Here is a 25,268-nt window from a genome sequence, read left to right on the forward strand (position 1 = left end):
ACTCCTGTCATATTTAATTGACACCACTTTTCAGTGACACCCTGATGATTTGTGATGAGCGAGTATTTACTCACTCTTTGAATTAAGCTGTTCCAGTCACTTCCATGGCCACAGGTGTATGTAATAAAGCACCTAGGCATCCAGACTGCTTATTCAAACATTTGTGAAAGAATGGGTCACTCTCAGGGGCTCAGTGAATTCCAGCATCGTTCAGTGATTGCACAACCTGTGCAACAAGTCCAATTGTGAAATTTTCTTGATAATAAATGTTTGACAATCAACTGTTTGTGGTATGCTAATAAAGTGGAAGAGACTGGGAATGGCAGTAACTGAGTCAGGAAGCGATAGGCCTCATAAAATGCTGAAGCCCAACTTTCTAAAAAGTCGATCACTACAGACCTCCAAACTTTACCTCTTGAGCCACTGTTCATGAGATTAGCTCAAGAACACTGCATGGATGGTTTCCATGGCCGAGCAGGCGCATCCGAGTCTTACATTACTAAGCGCAATGCAAACTGTTGCATACAGTTGTATAAGCATGCCACTATTGGACTCTAGTGCAGTGGAGAGCTATTCTCTGGTGGGAAAAATCACTCTTCTCCGACTGGTAATTCAATGGACAAGTCAGGGTTTGGCAGTAGCCAAGAGAACAGTACTTATCTGACTGCAGTGTGCCAAGTGTAATCTTTGGTGAAGGGGGGATTATTGTGTTGGGTTGTTTTTCGGGAATTGGGCTCAGCCGGTGGCACGGTGGTTAGCACTGTTGCCGCACAGCAAGAAGGTCCTGAGTTCAATTCCTCCATCAGGCCGGGGTCTTTCTGTGTGGAGTTTGCATGTTCTCCCCGTGTTTGCGTGGGTTCTCTCCGGGTACTCCGGCTTCCTCCCACCGTCCAAAGACATGCAGCTTGTGGGGATAGGTTAATTGATTAATCTAAATTGTCACTAGGTGTGAATGTGCGAGTGAATGTCAGTGTGAATAGTTGTCTGTCCCTATGTGATAGCCCTGCGACAGACTGGCGACCTGTCCAGGGTGTACCCCGCCTCTCGCCCTATGACAGCTGGGATAGGCTCCAGCGCCCCCCGCGACCCTGAAAAGGATAAGCGGAAGTGAATGGATGGATGGATGGATGGATGGATGGGCTCAGCCCCTTAGCTCCAGTGAAAAAATCTATTAATGCTTCAGCATACTAAGACATTTTGGATAATTTCATGCTAACATTGTGGGAACAGTTTAGAAAGTTGGGTCCCTTCCTCTTCCAACATGACTGCACACCAATGAACAAACCAAGCTCCATAAAGTCATGGATGAGTGAGTTCGGTGTAAAGAACTTGCACAGAGTCGTGACCTCTGACAGAACACCTTTGGGATGAAATAGAGCAGAGACTGCGAGCCAGACCTTATGGTCCAACGTCAGTGTCTGATCTCACACACGTGCTTTGCGAAGAATAGTCAAAAATTCCCATAAAAACACTCCCAAACCTTATGGAAAACCTTGCCAGAACAAGGTCGTGAAGGTAGACGAGCGAATACTGTATGTCTGTCAGGAGTGAGGCGCAAGAAGGAAACTAATCTTCAAAATAAAACAGTAATTAAATTAACAAACAAAACTGAGAAAAAGATATTTAGCAGGATGACAGAGACAGGGGAACACAGAAAGCAGAAAACAATAAACATTACAGAAGCAGTACAACACCAAATGTACAAAAAGTGTACAGTACATTCTTGGTAAGGGCTACTTATTTACAATTCCTGTGTCCCCCCATTAATAACAGAAAGGTGATGATACTGCACAGCAGTTGTTTATTGCTTCTGTGGCAGAACAATCAAGTGGTAAACTCTGAAAATAACTGCAAATCAATTCTAAACACCTAAGGCATCTGCCGCTTCACAGTAGCTTCCAGCCGACCCACGCACAGACTACAAAAGTGAGGAAAAATAAAATAAAACAAAAAAATCAACCTGCATCTGCAAATTTTACAATTATGGATCAGACCTGACAACAGCTTCCACTACTGACATCACCTTCTGGAAATAAAACATCTTTATTGGTTTATGAGCCTGTGTCAAACTCACGACTGCACACTCAGCAAGTGTTAAGCGAGTGAGTCAGCTTGTGTGTGTTTCCAGCTTAGTGAGGGCGTGAACTTATCCTGTTAAGTTATCTTTCAGTGCCATTAATGAGCTCCAGATAGCATCAATCTCCATCTCCACAGTCCCTTCGGACACAAACATAGTAAAGTAAACACACAGATGAGTGATGGAGTGACGGAGAAAAGATTTTATGAGTTCAAGGGAGAAAATGTTCAGATTATTCAGAAGTAGCAGATAATGAGGTCTGATTGAGGAAGCAAGTTTATCGGAAAATGCCCCATGGTGCCAAAAGGTGCCAAAGCAATAAGCAAGGCTCCTGATAGATGTAACGCATAAGCACACATACGGGAAATACTACAGGCTGTTTATGAAATGGTACGGATGAATAACAACAAAAAGAGAATAAAGCTTTACTATTTAAAGCTGATCATAAGCATGTTTGTAAGTGCTTCCTGTCAGATGGGATGCTGTTATGTAGTGCAGTTTTTCCACTCCCATCATCTTTTTTTAAACCTCCTTTAATGACATGCAGTTTATTATTTCTTTGTTTGGTTTTGCTCTGTTTTGATTGGCTATCTAGTTATATGGACATTTCACAACACAAAGACTTGGAAATTAAATGTAATGACAATTTTTTCTTTTTATTTTGCATTAAAACACACATATAACATACAATTATAGCAGGTTTTCTTTTGCTTAAGGAAATCATAAAAAATTTAGGGGAAAACACGCTATGAGTGAACTCTTCACTAATTACAATTTCTCATGTGTACAATGACCCAAATTGCTGTGTCTTCTGCTCAGTCTGAGACCCACAGTGATTACATTTGATAAATTAGCATCCAGCTGTGTTTTCTACTGTGTCGTCTACAGAGTGTGTGCTTGTTCTTTTTGTTTGTTTGTTTGTTTTGGGATTTTTTCCAATTTGTTGTGGTTTTCTGGGCTATAACTTTACTGATTTGATTTATTTCCTCTGCACTAAAACTCATTTCCAGCAAGCAGGCAGCTGTTTTCACTGGGGAAAAAAACAAATATAAACAAGATACAGAACCCACGCGCTCACACAGGAGCTGACAATGACTTAAGACTCATAATTCACCAGTTTAACACAAAAATACATTCAAATAAGTGCTCTGTCTCTGTTGGATGAATAACCAAGAAAGTTATGATTTAGAGTTATGTAGGAACAGTGAGAAGTGTATTAAGGAGACGATAATACCTCTGTCTGTTTTCATCATGGCATCACTATGTTTGATTAAAAAAGGTCACTACAAAATGGTTTGTCCACAATCATTCTCACGTTCTTTGATTCTTCATCAGCAAGACAAATGGCATTTATTATTGATGTTTCAGATAAATAAGCACTGTGATACTCCATGATTGAACTACTGTATCGGAAATAAGAACAATTGTACTATATGTATTAGGGCTGTCCAATATGACCAAAATCTCATATCCCGATATAAGACATCTATTGTCCCGATAACGATATAAATCACAAAAATGAAACATTTTCTGTAAATTCTGTGAATCTCGGGCAGCTCGACTTGCTGGAAGTGTTTCCAGCTGCGCGTCATGTAGCTGGAGTGTTTTAACCGATGCATGAAACGATACATTTTTAGACATAAGTTGTAACGGCCGCCGTTTTCTTTGTGAGTATTTATTACACGGCGTGCTGCGGGGAAAAGCCTGTTCTAACGTTTGAGTCTAAGGTCTATTTTTTAGCACCTGGCGGCTCTTTTTTTACTTCTCATCAGTAAATAATCTGCTCTTTCACGTGATTCAGTTTATTTTGAAAAGTCTCAACAGGATCTTGAGCTTTATTGTGAAAGGTTTATGTGGAACATAAACAAGCGGACACGCGGTGGTGTTACCATTGTTGTTGCTAACCACCACGCATAAAAACAGGCGCTTGTCCGTCAGTAGTGTGGTTATATTAAATATAAGAGAAAGAGAGAACTTTAAGAAATTAATATACAGTGACCATCAAAACGGTGAAAAAATATTGCCGTAAACAGTTTATTTTGCAACACCACGAAACAAACGATAGCGTAAAATGAAACAATAGACGTTTTTATATCGTCATCCGATATATATCGTTATATCGAACAGCCCTAATATATATACGTTTTTCAGTGGGTAAGCGGAACTACATTAGTGCCAAAGTCATGAGTCAATCTTAGATACAGTGACATTCAAAGGATTGTCAAACAAGCGTGCATATGTTACATAAATATAATTTTAAGCAAGTTTATAGTACTATTTTTGTTCTGCAAAATAATCAGAAAAATAGATAATGCCACCTTCTTCCCCATAAAGAAAAACAGTTGACGCTTGCAACTGCACAGCAGCGAGGTTTGTGAAAATAAAGCAAAAAACTGAAAGAGATGAACATATTCATCAAAAAGCATCTTAGCAAAACATAAAAAAGTATATAAAAGAGACCCAGACATCGCAAGAGAAGACTATATAAAAATAAAATAGGATCCAAGCAATATGGACATGAAACTGGAAGATATACATCAAACTAAACGGGACACCAGAAGAGTCAAATGGATAAAGGAACGACGTGAAGCACAGTATAAGTTTTTGTGTTCACTAACGTACTTCATGATTAATATCCGGTCTAATTATCCCTCATCATTTAATAGTAAAGACAGGAATACAAAGTCGTTAAGAGAATTAGAAACCTGATATTGATCCTGACAGCAGCATTTTCAATCATATCAAGAACAGCTGTAATTATTATCAGGAAAAAACTAAATGAAATTACAAATAGAGATCAGATGTTGTCAATAATTAATGCTAATAGCAGAAGTATTTAGGGCAATTTTAATAATATTAAAGGACTTATAAAGATCCCATTTAGGATTATAGCCATCTCGAACAATTACAGCGTTTAAGGATGATTTAATAATTCAACACTGGGATAATAATTCAAGAAAGATGTGGATATAGCCTTCAATAAATTTATAAGGATATTTAAATTATTATATGATAACAATCCAAAAAGTTAGAAATATAAAAATCATTTATGGTTAACCAAGGCGATACGAAAGAAAAACAATCTTTATACAAATTTTATTAAAAGGAGAACTAAAGAATCTGAAAATAGACAAAGTCTAGAAAAAATAGGTTAACTGAAGTTTGTATCTTCAATATACAAGTTTCTTGTTTACAGTCTGAATTATTAAAACTTCATGATTTAGTTCATTACAATACAGCACAAATAATGTTTAGAGCTTCAAAAAAGCCATTACCAGTTAATATTTAAAATTATTTTTTGCAATACAGGGATAGAGGGTTTGGGGGAGGAGGGCATTAGGCTAAAAGAGGCATTTTCAATATAGATATTTTTACCGCTAATGTGTTAAATATACTCAGGGAGCAGGTGCACAACCATATGACTGAGCTATAAATATGTGAAGGGGGTGAGAGTACATAAGTGTTACTTCTTCCCACTGCTTTTTAAGCAACTGTTGTACTACAGGAGAGTGTTTTCCTTCCTGTATATTTGCTCTGTTTGGTATATATGCTCTAAATAAATGACCAAATGAATGAAATGAAGGTGACAAATGCAAATGTTTGGCCACCACACATATCTAAGAGCTACAATATTTTAGATATGGCATTTTCAAGTAGATTTCACATCATAATGTATTTAAGAAATAGCAGTTAACAGGAACAGTGCAGGCTAAATCTATGGTTCAGAAAACTCTCTGAGAAACCTGTTCAAAGATTTGATGAAAGGCTAAATCAAACGTGTTTGATTTCAAAAGGCCTTCAGGAGAATTAAGACTCTGGAGTACTCAATTCCACAGAGCAGTCAGATGAAAACATTACATTAAATATCTTTGGACAGACCTTAAAAGACCAGTACGTGCAACACAGTCCCAGAATCTCTCTAAACTCAAGGGCTTTTGCAGGAAATATTTGTATTAATCCCACTCCAAAACAGATAAGGTTCTAAGCTGCTACAAAGTCTCTACAAGCTAAGGTTCTTGTCAAAGATTTAGTTAGTAATGACCCGACAGGATGTGTAAAGTTCTTTTGTTACTTATAAATAATGACGAGAAGCACCACAGTCCAGGATGAGACAAGGAACATCCACGAATACATCACGAAGATGGCCCCAACTGACAGCGTGCTCAGTGAATACCTCAGGCAGCAGAAACCCAAGAAAGTGGAGGAAGGCGATGAACCATCATGGCCTGACAAAGCTGGACTGAAAGACAGCACGGAAGCACTAATCATGGCAGCACAGGAACAAGCACTGATCACAAGATGTGTGATAGGCTGGGGTCTATCACACCAGGCAAGACCCCAGGTGCAGGCTGTGTAAAGATGCCCCAGAGACAATCCAGCACATAACAGCAGGGTGTAAGATGCTAGCAGGCAAGGCATACATGGAACGCCATAACCAAGTGGCCGGCATAGTGTACAGGAACATCTGTGCCGAGTATAACCTGGAAGTCCCGAGGTCAAAATGAGAGACGCCCCCAAGGGTGGTGGAGAATGACCGAGCTAAGATCCTGTGGGACTTCCAGATACAGACGGACAAAATGGTGGTGGCTAACCAACCGGACATAGTGGTGGTAGACAAACATGAGAAGACGGCCGTAGTGATCGATGTAGCGGTTCCGAATGACAGCAACATCAGGAAGAAGGAACACGAGAAGCTTGAGAAATACTAAGGGCTCAGAGAAGAGCTCGAGAAGATGTGGAGGGTGAAGGTGACTCCCAAGCTAGGCGAGTGGCTCCAGCAGATCCCGGGAACAACATCGGAGATCTCTGTCCAGAAGAGCGCAGTCCTGGGAACAGCTAAGATACTGCGCAGGACCCTCAAGCTCCCAGGCCTCTGGTAGAGGACCCGAGCTTGAAGGATAAACCGTGTGTATACATATACATATACACACATATATATATATACACACATATACACATATGTATGTGTGTGTGTGTGTGTGTGTGTGTGTGTGTGTGTGTGTGTGTGTGTGTGTGTGTGTGTGTATTCTTTTTTTTCTGTTTCTATCAGGAAACAGAAAGAAAGAGTTGTTTTCTTCTTCTTTTCTTGGTCATATTTTCTGTAATTCTTCTCACCTTCTGCTTTCTGAAAACTTGTTTCTTGTCTGGTCTCACCTATCATCCTCCAGACTAACTAAGATCCGTGTCAGCGGTTCAAAAGACAGAAAAGGTCGAAAACCGTTCTTCTATTACAAGCTCTGTGGCCTTGATGTTTAACACACAGATATAGAGGCAAGGACACAGTCGCTAACCCATGATCCACTCAATGTCCTTCTACATGGCCCAGATCAACAACAGATCGTGGGGATAAAATGATCAGCACAGCGGCTGAACTGCAAAATAAGAAAATGAAAATCTTTTGCAAAGACAAATCCCTCATACTCCGATAGAGAGCGCCTATTTAACTGAGAATAAATTATGTCTGATAAAAGCCTGCTGTGTAATTGTCTTCTCCAAGTCTTTGTTCACAACCGATTGTTTTTAAAAACACAGTTAAGATATTATTTATGATTTATGACTGAAAATGCGTGACTGTCACTGATTACCTTCAAACGCTTACCCAGGCATTCTTACCTCCAGCTGCTGTTAGTTTATGGATGACTGTTATCATCTGACCTTTTCAGTTTGCTAGGTAATCAAGAAATCTTTACTGCATCATAACTGCATCTGTATCTTCTTTTCACTTGACTATGTAATAAAGGCTATATAAAATGACTTAAAATAAATCTGTCCCACCTCCCAGATCAAAAACATTTGATTAAATTTAAAAAGTGAATTACATTGCACAATATGAACTCGCCATAAATGAAAGCCTATGGCTAATGTTTGTGAAATGCAAACGGTTCAACTGCTTACTAAAGTTATTTGATGAACCCAGATTAGCTTCCATACTAGCATATATCACAAAAAATGCTAATTTTAGAGGAAAGTGAGAAAAAAGTTGTGTTCGCTGTAACACAAACTGTCAGAGAAGCTTTCAGAAGAATTTGAAAAGGCTGTTGTCAAAATAATTTTAAGTATTCATGAAGAAGAAGATCTTAAGATTGATAGAAGCTGTCCATCTGTGGCATTAAACTTTAGTAAAAGCAGGCACCAGCTTTAAATTTGAACTTCCATAAGAAGTATATTTGACAGCGAGGAAATGTCCCATTAATTACATCTTACAAGAGAACAGATAGAGACATACAGATTATATAACAAGCAAACTTCCTGTAACAAAAAGAAGTCTTGTGAATGAAGAGTTACACTGAGCTCATTTTAACAGTGTATGACAGACCAAATGACAAATACACATGCAACGTCTGCTCTGCTCTCCTAAACATAAGGCCTGCTAATGCAGCAGGCAAGGCATATCATTACTTCCTCTTATCTACCTCACAGCACAGCCTGCCTGCCAGCCAGTCCCTCCTCCTTCCCAACTGTCACCAACCCTTCTCAGCCCCCACAACCTCCCATCTGCTCACCAGTTCACTCAGGGACGAGGAAGAAGGCGAGCAACCATGCAGGAGATTCAAACACCCGGCAAATATGTTCTGCGTACACGACAAAAGAGACTCAACCTCCTAAGGACTTCATGCTGCATCTGCACCTTCTAACACACTTGCCTATATAATGGAACATGACGAATGGGCCAAACAGAACAGGAATTAACAGGATTAACTATAAGTATTGTTATAGAGCTGCAAATCCACAACAAGCCCAATAGCCACAATAAAGTTCCACCCTCTCAAACTATCAACCGTTACTCATTAGATGTAATTTTATATGGTCTTTGAGCGATTTTCCCAGCTGTCACACAACTGTTGATTTTCAGTTAGCTGTAATTGATTATTGTAATTATATATATATATATTTTTTTTTTATTCCTATTTATTCTATTTATCCCCTTTGTATATTTTATTTATATTTGTCTCTGTATTTATATATGTGTGTGTGTGTGTGTGTGTGTGTGTGTGTGTGTGTGTGTGTATGTATATATATATATATATATAACAGTTCTGTAACTGTAACTTCGGTCGTTGCTGTGCTTTTTTTGGAAGTCGAATTTCCCAGAGGAACCCACCCGAGGGATTAATAAAGTTCTATCTTATCTTATCTCATCTTATCTTATTGATCAAATTACAATTATCTGTCACATTTTTTCATTGATTTTAGTGACAACAATGCTTTTATTGCACCGTCATGTAAACAGAAAACTGCTTTCACATCTTCAAGTTTGTACCAATCTTTGCATCTCAATAAAGTCAGGCCTCCTGAGTTGCCTACATTCAGTGCATCGCCTGGAAGAAAAATAAAAAAGATCAATTAAAGAAACTGTACCAGTAAAAAGAAAAATATAAAATAACAAGGCAACACTATCACTTCTACATAGTGTGACATGCCTGTAAATTAAAGCTCCCTTGCACACAAATAAGGTGTTTATTGATCTAATTTGGGGTGGCTGTACCTGCATGATGGATGTGAAAAGACCTGCAGCAAAGTATTCAACAGCAGCAAAATCAGTATTTCTCTGAGGTTTTCCATAAAGCAGAGATATTGCCATTTCAGAAAAATAATTATGCAATAATAATTATAAGACCTCTTTTATATAGTGAGGTGAACATGTTCCTGAAGCCTTTGTTACTCGTGTTTATTGAACGCACATTTTTGGCCAGATGGAATACGACTGTGTTGGAGATTTCAATGTGTCTTTGTCTCTGTGCAGGAACACTTTTATGGATGTTTAGAGCTAACACTGGACAATTCACTCAAGCAAATATTGCACTGTTTTTCTTGGTCTACAAGCATTAAGTGGAGTTTGTAGTGCATTTTCCAGCAGTTGAAAAAGTTGGTTGCCTTGCTTCACAGTGCAAAAGGCACTCTTTGCTATGATTTGTCCTTGGTTAACATCAATAACATCACTTTCTTTAGAAATCCAAAGTATTTCTAAAGAACCGAAGACGATCTCCTGTGGGCTACAAGCTTTTCAACGTCTGTTGTGCCAGACATTTGAATTTTTCTCTATAACAGTCTTTAACATATTATTACTCATCCAGACTACTCCGGGAAACTGCAAGCTGCACGGTGCAGGGGACAGCTGCGATTGGCAGGTGCAGACACATGGTCGTGCAGTGATTTAGCGAGGGCTTGATTTGCTTTTGCTTTGCATTTTATTGGCAGAGCACACGTTCTCAGTATTACTGAATCATATTCCTTTAAGCCAAAATAATCATCAAGATTAAAATTTGATTAACTGTGTGGCCGTAATTTCAGTTGTAACTCACTCAAGTGCCCATTTCTGTTGCATCATATTTACAGACGTGTAGCATAAAAAATGGCCGAACCTGCTTAAGTCTTAATGTATTGCTTTTGAACTTAAATAGAAGACAAGAACAAACTGTGGTGTAAGTTTTAGCACCATCCTTAATTACTCCACGCTCTGGTAGATTTTAGGCAGTTGTGCAAATGATGATTAAATTTCTGTTTTAGCAGCTCGAGATGGATTCAGTCTCCTCTTTTATCCCTGTGGTAGCAAACAGACCTTCCTCGGTTCCACTTTCAGTGAAGTTTAAAGAAGTTCACAGAATCCATTCTTTACTCTACTCGACCACGTTTCCTGTACAGCAGACTGGCACACAACACTAATTAGGAATATTTCAAACTCAAAGGCTAACAGTTGGCAAAGTGCCGATTTCATCAAAAGCTGCTGTTTTTCTTTATCAATCGTAACGTTAGTGACTGTGAGCAGAGAACTACCTTTTAACTTGCTTTTGACGAAACATCTGTTCGCCAAAACTACTCTGACTCAACCAGATGTCGTTTGTGCCAAGTTGTTTTCCAAGTTGATGAGGTTACAGGTAATCTTTCTGAAGTTACCTTGTTATCATATTTGGGTTTTGTTTTGCTGTGTTTAAAAAAAAAATCAAAACGTTTTAGATTTTTGATCTAACTTACTCAGTTTTTCTGGCTTTTTAGTCTTTAATCAGCTGCTTTTGTTGTTATGAAATAGACTGAGGATTACTCGCCCAAACTTTTGCAGAAGATGAAGTTCCTATTTCCTCTAGGTGCTTTTTCTTTTCTTTCTTTTTTTTCACAAAATAATAATTAATTTGTGGATGACATATGAAGACAGCCTTGCTTCAATATCATTTGCTGCACAATATGTATTTACTTTGTTTCATGAGACAAGGTTAAACAAGTGGGAAGATGACCACAGGTTTACATAATGTCAAAGGAGAGGAGAATAAACAAGTTACTTAAAGAAGAACCTGAGAACCTGAGAAATGGAGAGAGAAAGATATACTGTAGGGAGACAAACAGTAATGGCAAGGAGGGGATTGTGGGTATTGCTTTGCTGGATCATAATGGATTTTCACATGCTCTAGTCAGTTGGTAATGGGAGCATGTGAGCTTTTAGAGTATGAGTCAGTGCTGGCGGGTCATACAGAGGTCACACGTGAACAAGACAGCACCTGGGGCCAAAGGACGACTTGAATTTGACCAATATTTATCACCACACATGTAACATTTGGTGAATGTAATCACATACAAGAGGGAGTGTGTTAAATCAAGATCGACGGTGGTTCAGCAGAGTCAGTGTAAAAAATACTTCAGATTAATGTTTGTATTATACTCCTCTACCGATCCAGCATGCAGAGCACAAGGAAATATGAAAAGAGAAGTAGACCATAAAAATGATACTGAATAGGATGGTGCCACAGGAATGATGGATGAGACTGGCAATCATACAGACACATTGTTTCACGGAGACAGACCTGACTCCTCTCTTTGTTGGCCACTGTGCTTGGTAGGTCAGTTATAAATAGTACAAGTCTCGACAACTGAAGCTAATCTTTGCAGATGGGATGTTTGCAGCACAGCGGTAGCAGCAGGGATGAATGCAGTCCGAGTCCACTGCAGAAGAGGATGTAAACCTGTCCTACACACATGGTCTTTCCCTGAAATGTCAACTCAAAACTGATTTTCTTTGTTTTTCTCTCATGATTTCTAAGTCATCTGGCACTCTGAGTCATATCTTCCTATATTTGTACAGCGATAAACGGAGTTGCTCTTTCCTGCCCAACGCAAACAGCTTAGATTAAGCTCAGTTTTACTCTTTATCAATCAAAGCGCCTTCTTTTAAACATAACTTCATTCATGGTTACAGATTCAAATTGTCCTCAGTGAAACTTTTTTTAAAACACTTTATTTTAACAGACTTCTTTTTCTGTGTGTTAAAATATTCACCCTGCGGTGTTCCACGTTGCACTTGAAAGTGTTTTTAACAAAAACTCAATGACATCCCTTTTAATTATCGGCTTTGCAGCACAGCACACCTCTGCAATCGTCTCTTCTCCGTGCTTCAGCACCGACATCACCTGTTGTACATTTAGAGATGTTCACTTATCTAATCAGAGATCCTCTTTGTCTTGCATAAATTACAACTCGGGAGGCACCCTGAAATATTTTTGGGCATGTTGTACCCTTAAACATTTAGTGAGGTGCCAAATCAGTCAAATTAAAACATTTATTTTTAATGTTTATTTTTGCATTTATGGGAAAATTTATTTTCCAGGAATCCCTCACTTGGTGTTTCCATCTCTGTGGTACAGAAAATAACACTACAAGTTGCTCAATCATGTGCCTCCTCTGGGAGCTTTAAGCATGTAATTCACTGCAGCCAGAGATGGAAAAAAATTAATATTTTATGTTACGATATAGAGCTACATTCCCACACACAGCTGGCATTCAGGAGCCTTCCCTTATAGAGGAACCTGAAGTTTCAGAAGCTCCATATGGACATATTTACAATACGCTAAATATGTGGATCACTACTCAACACTGGAGTAACAATAATGTTGCTTATATGCAAAGTTGTTGCAGAAATTCCAAAGTATTGGTAGATCTGTCAGAGTTTTAGACTGAAGACACCGCTCCCCGAGGGCTGTGTACCAAAATGTTTGAGCTAATTTCTAATTTGCAACCTCGACTGACTGCAAATAACAGTCAGTTTGGCCTGATGTCCTCATAATGATTCAATTACCAAAGAATGCCGAGTGGAATTAAAACCACATACACCCAGCTCTCTGTGCTACAACCGGGCTCCAGATGAAGACGGAGTTCAACTGCTGCATTTAATGAGCTTTAGGCAAACACAAAAGCATGCATATAAAATAACTTTCTATAGAGTCAAAGAATGCATGTGTGTGTGTGTATTTGTCCTCGGACTTTATTACATCTGCTGTCATGTATTTTTAAAAGTGTTAAGTTCCCCTTTTCATTTTGAAACATTAGCTTAATTATTTCATGTAAACAAAAGCGTTGCCAAGCAGACTGGCAGCCTTAACACTGTTGATGTGACACTGGTTCAGATTTGGCAGCAAGTGTGCTGAAGTGGCACCGAACAAGGCTGAAACTTTCTCACAGTGTCAGATGGTGCGGGGTTTGGGGAGCTGACAGACGAGTGGGAAAAACCTCCCAACATGTTTTTCCCCATTTGACAAAACTCAAGAAGCAAACTAATAAAGCGATACAGAAGCGAAATAAAAACTTTATTGTGGCGAGCACAACCACCAGACTGATGGGAAATGCTCGCCTTTTCTCTTTGTTTTAAAAGGAAAAACAATATAATTACTGCAAATGGGGTCCAATTTCACATTTTTATAAAGGTAATGGAGAGAAAGCAAATCTCTTTTTTGGTTCCTTATAACTCAGTTTGTTATTTAAATGTGCCCTTAAGTGACTCATCTATGGCAGTTTACAGTATATATATGTAATCTATATTTTCTGATAACAACACCTTTCTGGAGCAAATCTCTCTCTTAATACAACGCTAATAAAAACAGAATACAGTGATTTGCAAATGCTTTTCAACCTATATTCAACTGAATACACTACAAAGACAAGATATCTAATGTTCAAACTGAGAAACTTTAGAGTTATTTTGCAAATCCTCACTCATTTTTAATTTGATGCCTACAACACGTTCCAATAAAGCTGGGATATTGGAATTGGGGTTGGATATGAATGCCTCAAACATTTACGTAGTTAGTACGGTCCAAAGTACACATTTCAAAAAAATGCTGGACTTATTTTGAATTTTCCCAGTGAAATATAAAGAATTTAGGAAAGATTATTCTACAGTATTTAATATGAAATAGATATATTCAACAAAAATAGTGTATAACTGCACATTATTCTCTTGCTGTAGTAGAAAAACCGTATGATTTTGGCTTTAAAAACGACTTCCTTCCTTATTTTAATTAGCTATTTATTAACATTGTTGTTAAATTTGAGTCCAAGTCGATAGTTACAGAAAATGTAATGACTTTCCTGAGAATATCAAATTCACAAGAATGGGATAGATGTCATGTTACTGATCTTTTCCTACAAATTTGAATCTGTTCATTCTTGAGATCAAATAAATGTTCCCACACTTTTCAGGATGAGACCACCCACCTGAAGACAAAATGTAGCCACTGCCGTCCCTGGAAGGGAAGCGTACAAAGTTTTGTAACAAGTTTAGTTTGCCAAACTGTAACAATACCTGTTTTTATATTCTTTAACAAACTGAGTCGAAAACTGAACGTTACATCTTGTTGAAAAGGTCCTTATTGCCAACTGCTTCCCAGTTGAAAAATTAAGATGATGATTTTTCTTTGAGGTGGGTAATGAGGATAAAACAGAGCTGTTGCTGAATAAGAGACGTACAGAAAATACATGAAAATGAAATGGATATGTAACTTCACAGGTGATAAGAAAAAAGAATATTCATGATTCACGGTAAAATGAAGAAATTAGGTGGTTTCAGAGAGCCAAATTCTTTCAGTTTCCACAATTTTATGCAAATTCTTCACTATATAAATGGTTGTGTGCCTCACTGGGTGCGAAAAACAGCAATCATCCCTCTGTGCCCTGTGGGCACGAGTGTGTAATGAGAACAGATCTACAGCAATAACACAAAATATGAGTCTGAGCACACACAGAGAGCCCTACATGCAGGTTTTCGGAGACATCCGTTAGTGTGTTTGTATTCATCTGCGATTTCTCTCTTTGCCAAATGAGGCCACGCAACGTGTGTGGGGATGGGGAGGGGTAGAGGGACAGTAAGGGGTGGAGGCAGCAGGCAAGAGGATGCTGGAAGAAAGCACAGTTTGTCCTCAAAGGGAGTGACAATATGAATTTCAGACTCACTGTAAAGGGAAGATAGTTTTTGATGGTTGGAGGTTGTTGTCGTTTGTCATTTCCTAGGAGCCACGTCGTAGGCCAAGGTCAAACAAACCTGACTCATCCTCAACCCGGCTAATATTCCTCACTGTGCTTTTGTTTATTCAATGCCTTTTAGCAAAGCAAACAGAGAGTGGAATCATGGGAGCCATAGTCTTTATATTTTTCTTCAGGGCTGCAGGTGAATGGCGCTTTGGGAGCAAGTATAAAACCGAATTATGGAAAAATATATATGGATGAAGAAGAAATTACGCTCTGCAACACCATCGTGAAAATCCCACAGGACAGCGGCCCACAAGAGGAGCTCAAGAATGAGAAAACGCCCCTGTGCCACCTATGACAGCTTCAGGCTGAGATAAACGAAGGAGGGTGGAAGAGGAGGAGGACAAAGATGAAGGCTGTAGGAAAATGAAAGATGAAAGCCACAGCGAATACCCCACAAGAAGCACCGCTTTGAGACTGGAATAGAAGTTAATTTGCACCTCAGTAGAGACGGAAAATGATGCATTACTGATGGAGCTCTGTGTTGACTGCGTGAGTGCTCGAGTTAGTTTGCTGCAACTGAGTCGTTATAACTATGAATCTAATGTTAGCACCAGAGCATGTCCCATGTCACAGCAGCTTAAATTCAAGCCTGGGGCACTGCAGCTCCACTGGTTTTCTGTCCAACCAGCCAGCTGAGTGAGCTCTGTGTCGGAATCACTCACCACGAAGAGCAAAGGGACAAGAACAAGCAGGGCTGCAGGCCTCGAGGCTCACACTGAAGGCTAAGAAACTCTTATGAGATAAGTTGAGGACAACAGTCTTCTGGGCAAACTCATCAAGCAGTTTTGTTAGATACTCAACAGACCAACAACTCGCACTCCAAACAACGAGACTGGGATGACTTACAGCAGGACAGCACACAAGTAAGTCAACACCTTGCTGACAAGGAAATACAGGGTCTATGTGCTATGTAGGTTTTTGGTGACAAAACAGCACAGACCTTTAGCGCCTTCTTCAAATGACGGTAAGCTGCTGAAAGCCTGGGATAAACAAGGTTAAACCACAAATGCATGTAAGAAGCACTGGCAGGGATTTTGAGAGTAAATCTTTATTGAATAACTGAACATTTCATACCACTATTTGAGGCTCATAAATGACACATTTAATTCATACATCTAGACTGTTCTTGAATACCCAGAGGCTGACACACATGCCATCATTCACGAACCCAAACCCACCTGTTGCAGTAAAAAAAGAAATCAAATCAAAAGGAAGATAAATAAAGAAAAAGGTTATGTTACACTTATAACAAGCCAAGTGCAAAACACATGACAATTACTTGAAGAAGCTACCAACAGATGGCATTTATAGTTAAAAGACACTTTCTAAGACTCACTGGTAAAAGGATATTTGTAAAACACTCCCAAGTATTTTACGAGATCATCCACCAGAAAAATTTGAGCTGTTTAGTTAGCAACAACATTTAGGGGGTGACATCCACATGAATGCAACACCCAAGGTTCTAAGTTTACCCATGTGGCCACTTTGACAGGACCTCTTGACAATGAATGTGATGATGGTGCAGAATTATGTGATAAATAACATGTACATGTAACATAACTCAAAAATATTTGAGCTACAGTTTCAGAATTTAAACTGTATGTCACAGGCTGGGTCTCCGACCCAGCACTCTGAGTTTTCTTTGTATTTTTTGATATGTTATTAGTTTGTGTTATTTCCTATTTGCCTTTAGTTTAGGCAGTTATTGTTCCTGGGTTTTCTATGTTTTGGGGTTTTCTATTTATTTCATCACGTATTAGGTCTGTTAAGTTGTGTTGTCATTTCCTGTTTTATTCTGACAATGTCATGTGTTCTTTGTTCATTGTATTTAGCTTTCCTCTCCTGGTCCTGTCATTAGGTTTATGTCTGTCAGCTGTTTTCCCCCATGTGTCGCCACTTCCCCTGATCACCTCATGTCTGTATTTAAGCCTTTTGTTTTCTTCATGCCATTGTCAGTTCGTCTGTTTATTCTCACCAGAGTTACAGTCATAGTCATAGTCTTAGCCTGTTTATTTTCCACCTCGGTCATAGTTATAGTTTTTGGTCTTAGTACCTTTAGTGTTTTGTTTCTTAGTGTTTTGCCTGTTTGCTTTGGTCTCTTGGTTCATTTCCTGCCGTCATCGCAATAAAGGTTCACTTTTCTGTTAATCATTACTATTCCTCGTCATCATCTGCTTTTGGGTCCTGTTTCCGCACACATCGGCGCACCCCGCCGTGACACTGTATTGTATTTACACAGTAAGTTACTTTGCAATGCAACTATACAGTCAATAAGTGTAGCCTGCGAGGGAACCTTGCTAGAGAAATAGCTCAGCCTTCGAGTTAATAATGTGGGTAACTTCTGGCCACAAAAAAACAAAACAGCTTCAGCTAAAATGTTCATGTCTAGTCTTCAGACATCACACCAGTGAATCGTATGTGTTGTGTCTATTTTATTAATCCAAACTCTATTTGAACAAAATGATCGATTTAAATTCATACTTGTGTCAGTGGTTTAAATGTTAAACCCTTTGAGAATTTCACTTTCTAATTAAAACATGAAAAGATCAGTATTCCCATTTTCCAACTGCTTTAAAATAGAATAGAATAGTCTAATAATATTGACATTGTACATATACAGTGAAATTATGGGTGTTCCATGCCAACTGTGCAGGAATAAAATGTAAATAGGAATAAATAACAAACAGGAGGAATACACACAATCAAGAGGAATCTATAGAAAACAATAAAAAGGCACAAATTGGAGAACAAAGCAGTGCAAAGGACTTAGTCTGAGTGGTGAGGGTTATTCAGACCATGGCTCAGATTTGTGAGGTGAGTGGGCAGGGTAGGGTGTAGGTGATTGTGTTTGTGAGTCTGGAGGTGTGGGACCTGATTGACCTGAGGCACCGACCAGAGTGCAGGAGGTCAAACAGGTAGTGCGCGGGGTGCAAGGGGTAGTATAAGGCCACCACCAGATCCAGTCCACATTATTCTTCCTCAGGACACGAAGGAAGTTCAGCTGCTTCTGGTCCTTCTTTACCAGAGTGTTTGGTAACGCTCCTGTTCTCCATTTATAATCAGGCCTGTGTGTCCCTCCTGAAGTCCACTATGAGTTTTAATGAAGTTCAGTTTCAGATTATTTTGTGAGTGTAGCTGAGATATAATGTACGAATTGTGAACATTCTCAAAACTGTATTGTACATAGGTTATACTTTTTTATTGTGTGAACTTTATTTTTGTGGAACTAAGGTTCCGTGTGTTATTGTTGAAGTGGGACATTAATCAGTGTAACGCCACCTGCGGCCACATTGCGGGTGTGGGGTTTCCTAGCCAGAGCTGTACGGACTCCACACTGGTGAGGCACGCTTTCTGTAGCTCTTCTCCCTGTACTAAATTATCCATATAAATTCGGTGTATTTGTCTTTGTTAAGTATTGGCTCCTAGGGTTAAAAGCTCTCAAAGTGTTTTCAATCGCTTTGAGTGAGAAAAATGATATTTGGAACTGCGCTTTATCTGTTGTATCATCCGTTTGTGTGGAACTGACTTGTGTTAAACAGGGTGAGGAGAAGCCTGCTGCCGCTGTGTGACACTGATTTTGCTGCTGCACTCTGTTTTATAGGTATGTGTAAATGTGTAGTTTTTGTTTTATGTGTATAATGAGCTCATGTCCCGAGGCTGTGCTCTGAGCAGTATCTTCAGCCATGTTGGGAAGAGTTAAAAAGTTGTTTGAATATGTATTATGCAATTGACCTATTTTAATGGGAATTTGAATGTTATACGTTATTGTTAGTGATTCCATAATTGTCTCTGTTTTACCCCACTGTAATATTTGATTTTGAAGTGGCGGTTGTGAAAATTATTATTTTGATAAGTTGTATTTTCTTTTATATGATGCAAGCAGAGCTGTACGGACTCCACACTGGGTGAGGAGAAGCCTGCTGCCGCTGTGTGACACTGATTTTGCTGCTGCACTCTGTTTTATAGGAATAAACCCTGTTTCCAGCCAGTCCGTGTCTGTTGTCACAACGCAGTCGACCATTTCACATCTGCTACATGAGCACAAGTGGGACAAGTTCTCACATCTCCATCAGAGATGAGCCCAACCACGGTGGGGTCATCAGCATACTTGAGGATCATGTTGGTTAGGTGGGTGGGTGTACAGTCATATTTATACAGGGAGTACTAAATTTGACAAAGGCATGCAACTGACATATCTGCAGACCAGCTACTTATTCCAGCTTGTCATAATAACAAAAAATGAAGAGTTATTATTTTGCCTTTTCTTTTGCTGACAGTCTGCAAATGATCAAAACATCTCCACTGACCCCCACACCCCATTCTTCTCTGCTCTAAACCTCTAGCATCCCGTCCCTACTCTGCATGCATGCTGTGTTGCATTTTTCAAAAGGATGTACATAAAAACAAAACGTTCCTCTGAATGCTGATAAAAACACGACACAATAAACACTCCATGACTAACATCGCATAGAGAGAAAGACAACTGCTTAGTGTCGGGAATGTTGATGTCTTAATCCAGTCATCCTTTTTTTATTATTTAGTTTTGCTATTCTGTCTTCAGACTAGACTCTCTCAAATAACTGCATGTTGCTCAGACAGCTTTATGTCCCACTTCATTTTAAGGCTCAGAGGGCAGGATATTTCTGAACAGCTTTTGAAGAAACACGCTCTCAATAATTTCAGAATCCTCCCGTATATTTCTGCATTTCTGTAAATCTGTCAACTCATGGTCCTTTTTAATGGCTGCATTATAAGCATTCAGTGTCAATCATAAACCAACTTGGCCAAAGGACAATTATAATAAGAAAACAAGATGACCTTATAAAACCGGTACTAGTAATTCATAAATCTGTGGCAGACAAAGCCTTTTGAAGCTACATTAGAGAGCAGAAAACCTGGATGTTCTGTACTATGTATGATCCTTGAGTACTATGCTGTGAATAGAAGTAACAGTTTAATTTGCAAGATTACTGATTAAATCAAAATCATAAAAAGAATATTTCCATCACCAGGCAACACTGCAGCTGCTCCCTGAATAATCTTCAACTCATTTCCTCCAGAGAGAAACTACACTGAAGTCCCATGTGTGAAATAGCTTGTTGTAGTGGAACATCATTGCAAATATATACATCCATACACTGTTTCTTTATGAAATATGCAACATGTCAGTTTGATATTTCAGGACAATGACACCCTAAACCAGCAGTGCATTACAACCAAAATTAATAAGCCTATTAATCCTTGTTACAAGTTTGGAAAAATAAAAGAAAACAGTCAGTGACTGTGACCAAGAGTATTTCTATCTTGGCTGTCTCACAGTAGCTTCCAGCAGAGAAATGCAGATTTAAATGAGAGTGGGAGTAACAAAGATCTTAGCTGGAAAAAGTAAAAGAAAGACAGAGTGAGAAAGATCTGACTGCTTACACTGTTGGAATTCTTCACTCAAGAAGCCTAATGCAAAGCTCTGAAGTGTTCAAAAAGCCAAGCTCATTCTGCGGATAGACAAAAACTGAGGGTGTTTTCACACCGATGGTTTCGACAGCTAATGAGTTTGTAGTCTTGTAGATTTTCCCCGTGGTCTGGTTTATTTTCACACAGAGAAAAATCCAAGCAAACTCCAAGAAATCAACATGCGTCCCTACAAACCATGTGACAATGTTCAGTCCGCTCATTGGCTGGATTCGTGTGGGATAGAAGCAACAAAAGTAAATACAGGAAGAAGGTGCTGTGTGACAAAACTGAGAATTTACGTGCATTTCACGGCTAGCTGCTAGCTCGTACAGACCTCGATTCTGTCACTAGTTAGCTAATATAAACTAATGTACGTCTATCCGGTCTTTAAGTGATTACTAGGGGTGCAACGATATTCGTATCGATATTGAACCGTTCGATACAGTGCTTTCGGTTCGGTACGCATATGTATCGAACAATACAACATTTGTAATTTATTTTATCAATTTTCCTTCTGACGATGCTGTCTGTGTTGAGCGCTCAGTGAATCTGTGTTCGACTACTCCGCCTAGGCTGCACTGTCGAGCGCAGATCCACTGAGCGCTCCACACAGACAGCATAGTCAGGAGGAAGAGCACAGGGCAAGCTAGCGAGACAGAAGTTAAGCTCTCAGCAACATGGACCTCCCCCACTCTCATTCAGATCTGGCGTTTGGAATTATTTTGGTTTTCATGTGACGTATGACCCTGAAGGTAAGCGAGTCATGGACTAAAGTAAAACAGTATGTTGGATGTGCCATGCAATGCTCAATTACATTGGTGTGAACTAGTGTGTTAGCGCAGTTAGCTCGTTAACGTGTTGGCCGTCTAGCCCAGGGGTGGGCAAACTTTTAGATTCGTGGGCCACATTGAGTTCTAACATTTGACAAAGGGGCCGGAACAGGATCAGATAGAGGGCATGCTTTGAAAACATCACCTCATTGGGGGAAAAATACACATCTTGGGATATGGAGAAAACATGTGCTTTAATTTCCAATGAAAATGAAGAAAAGCGTTACAATAAAATCTCTGACTTCGAAATGAGTCTTTAAACACTGAAAATCAAATATTGATTGATTGATTGATTGGTAATTTATTTCAACATGTGAACAATATACAAGTACATTTAGAAAAGAAATGAGAGAAAAAAAATATACTATACAAATTACATACAAAAAAACATTCTGATTAATTTACATGTTGAAAGGGAGTGGGAAGAAGTATACACTTATTTAATCCCACCCCTGTCCCATAAATTATCAGTGAATATTTAGTCAGCTTCCTTACTGATATAATTTGTAATAAAAATAGTGAACAGATTTCTGATATACTATATACTATAATATCACATCATGAATTTTTTGTTTGTTTGTTTTTAAATAGAGACATTCACTTAATTTAAATATTTTCCTTTTCTTTATAGATCGAGAAGATCATATTTTTATAACTCTTTTTGAACAGTTTTATGTTTGGACATTGCTTTAATTCCATATTCAGTTTGTTCCATAGTTTCACTCCTTGAACAGAAACACAAAAGCCTTTTCTTGTAGTACGTACCTTCATTGTTTTGAAGTTACAAAAACCCCTTAAATTATAACTTCCTTCTTTCAAAAAAAACATACTCTGAATATTACCTGGCAGTTCTTTATTTTTGCTTTGAATAGAATTTGTGCTGTTTGGAATTTCACTATATCGTCAATTTTCAATATTTCAGACTGCAAAAATAGATGAATATTTTTATTTTAAAGCACTGAAGGTTCTGTTATCCTTCAGGATATCACCATCACTCTCCTCCTGACTCTCTCTTTTTTTTTTTTTCTCAAAAATGGTAGGAGATGCAGATGTACTTATCCTGTTCCTTTTATTCAATTTGTTTCCCCGGTGCCAAAAGTCAACAACGACCAGTGCAAGAACAAAACAATTGCAGCAAGTCAGTCTGTGAAGCGTTATATTTGATCTGCGCGCACTGTTCATTTTAACAACGTGCGTATCACGGAGAGACACACATTTTAATGGGAGCAGTGCTGTTGGTCTCCTTTTTTAGCCAGCGCATCAAAGTCTGGAGTTAGTTTTGTTGTGGCGATTCTCAGGATGGATCTGAGGTGTAGGTCTGTTAACTTGGATCTGTGGCTGGCTTTGTTGATGTTGATGTTCATGACGCTGAATGTCCGTTCACACACGAAGGTAGAGCCGAACAAAGCCAACATCATCTGCGCTTTTCGCCTTAGATTTGGAAACGCGGCATCATTGAGTGAAGCATAGAAGTCATTTAGTTTCAGAGAGCTGAACTTCTCTTTTAAGGCAGGGTCGGACTGAAGGTCGATGAGTTCGAGCTGAAGCTCCTCTGGAGCTGTTTCAGGGTCTTGTGACAGAGGAAAGGCCACCAATTGGAGTGACTTGTCAATTCTATCGAAATCCAAAAACCGACGGCAGAATTCTCCGTGCAGTGCATCCAGTGACTCACTGTATTTCTTTACTTTTGCTCCGGCCTCTTTCAGCGTGGCTAGAGTAGGAAAATGAGTGAATGACTTGTTCAAAATCTGCCTAGAGAATAAAGCCAGCTTGGATTTGAAGGCTTTCACGTTTGTGTGCATGTCATGCACAAACAGCTCCTTCCCCTGCAGTTTCACGTTGAGCTCATTCAAGTGTGAAAATACGTCCGTAGCAAACGCGAAGTCACACATCCAGCTCTTGTTGCTCAGCTCAGGAAATTCATCAGTCTTCCCCTGCCGCTCCAAAAACACGCCAATCTCCTCTTTGAGCTCCCACACTCGTTGAAACACTTTGCCCAAACTCAACCAGCAAACACAGGAGTGATAAAGCAGGTCCTGGTGATCCGCATCAGTTTCCTCCAGGAACACAATGAACTGACGGTGCTGAAGTTGACGAGTTTCACCACAGGATTCACAACATGATTCAGCTGTAACACCGATTTACATAGAGATTCCTGGTGGAGGATGCAGTGGAGGAAAATGACATCCTGGTCAGGGTTTTCATCTTTCACTTTATTCTGGATTCTCCTGAGCAGGCCAACGTTTTTTCCCGTTAAATTCGGAGATCCATCTGTGGTGACGTTAACAAGCTTACTCCAGGGAAGCTTCATGTTTTCGATGGCAGCAGACACTCGTTCAAACAAGTCCTCTCCCCGTGTTTGTCCTTTCAGAGACTCCATTGTCAAAAACTCCTCCGTTATTTCAAAAGTTTTGTTGATTCCTCGGATAAAAATGAGGAGCTGAGCAGTGTCTTTGACATCGTTGCTTTCATCCAGTGCTAAAGAATAAAAAGTGAATGACTTTGCCTTTTTGTTTAATATGCTGGTGATATCTTCATCTATTAGTTCTACACGGCGAGTCACTGTCCGCCGTGATAAACTGATTTTCTCAAATTTGTCATTCGTCTCCGGGCACAAAATACAGTGGGGCAAAAAAGTATTTAGTCAGCCATCGATTGTGCAAGTTCCCCCACCTAAAATGATGACAGAGGTCAGTAATTTGCACCAGAGGTACACTTCAATTGTGAGAGACAGAATGTGAAAAAAAAATCCATGAATCCACATGGTAGGATTTGTAAAGAATTTATTCGTAAATCAGGGTGGAAAATAAGTATTTGGTCAATAACAAAAATACAACTCAATACTTTGTAACATAACCTTTGTTGGCAATAACAGAGGTCAAACATTTACTATAGGTCTTTACCAGGTTTGCACACACAGTAGCTGGTATTTTGGCTCATTCCTCCATGCAGATCTTCTCGAGAGCAGTGATGTTTTGGGGCTGTCGCCGAGCAGCACGGACTTTCAACTCCCGCCACAGATTTTCTATGGGGTTGAGGTCTGGAGACTGGCTAGGCCACTCCAGGACTTTCAAATGCTTCTTACGGAGCCACTCCTTTGTTGCCCGGGCGGTGTGTTTTGGATCATTGTCATGTTGGAAGACCCAGCCTCGTTTCATCTTCAAAGTTCTCACTGATGGAAGGAGGTTTTGGCTCAAAATCTCACGATACATGGCCCCATTCATTCTGTCCTTAACACGGATCAGTCGTCCTGTCCCCTTGGCAGAAAAACAGCCCCATAGCATGATGTTTCCACCCCCATGTTTCACAGTAGGTATGGTGTTCTTGGGATGCAACTCAGTATTCTTCTTCCTCCAAACACGACGAGTTGAGTTTATACCAAAAAGTTCTAGTTTGGTTTCATCTGACCACATGACATTCTCCCAATCCTCTGCTGTATCATCCATGTGCTCTCTGGCAAACTTCAGACGGGCCTGGACATGCACTGGCTTCAGCAGCGGAACACGTCTGGCACTGCGGGATTTGATTCCCTGCCGTTGTAGTGTGTTACTGATGGTGACCTTTGTTACTTTGGTCCCAGCTCTCTGCAGGTCATTCACCAGGTCCCCCCGTGTGGTTCT

At 39.5% G+C, this 25,268-nt stretch overlaps 1 protein-coding gene, 1 long non-coding RNA gene and 1 pseudogene across 3 annotated transcripts in view; 1 reads left to right on the top strand and 2 right to left on the bottom strand.

The window, feature by feature from the left end:
- The window catches only part of asic2 (acid-sensing (proton-gated) ion channel 2), a 428,762-nt gene that overhangs the window by 297,464 nt on the left and 106,030 nt on the right, over positions 1–25,268 (bottom strand). The window lies entirely within an intron of this gene.
- LOC146711818 (uncharacterized) lies at positions 18,502–19,355 on the top strand. The gene is made up of 2 exons (XR_014920300.1): positions 18,502–18,704; positions 18,907–19,355. It is a non-coding gene; the product is annotated as an uncharacterized LOC146711818 (long non-coding RNA).
- LOC146711819 (general transcription factor II-I repeat domain-containing protein 2A-like) lies at positions 22,866–24,241 on the bottom strand (annotated as a pseudogene).

The sequence above is a fragment of the Copadichromis virginalis genome, linkage group LG4 (assembly GCF_057382275.1).
Source record: "Copadichromis virginalis isolate Kocher_CV1m ecotype Utaka linkage group LG4, C_Virginalis_male_GT1.1, whole genome shotgun sequence".
Lineage (NCBI taxonomy): Eukaryota > Metazoa > Chordata > Actinopteri > Cichliformes > Cichlidae > Copadichromis > Copadichromis virginalis.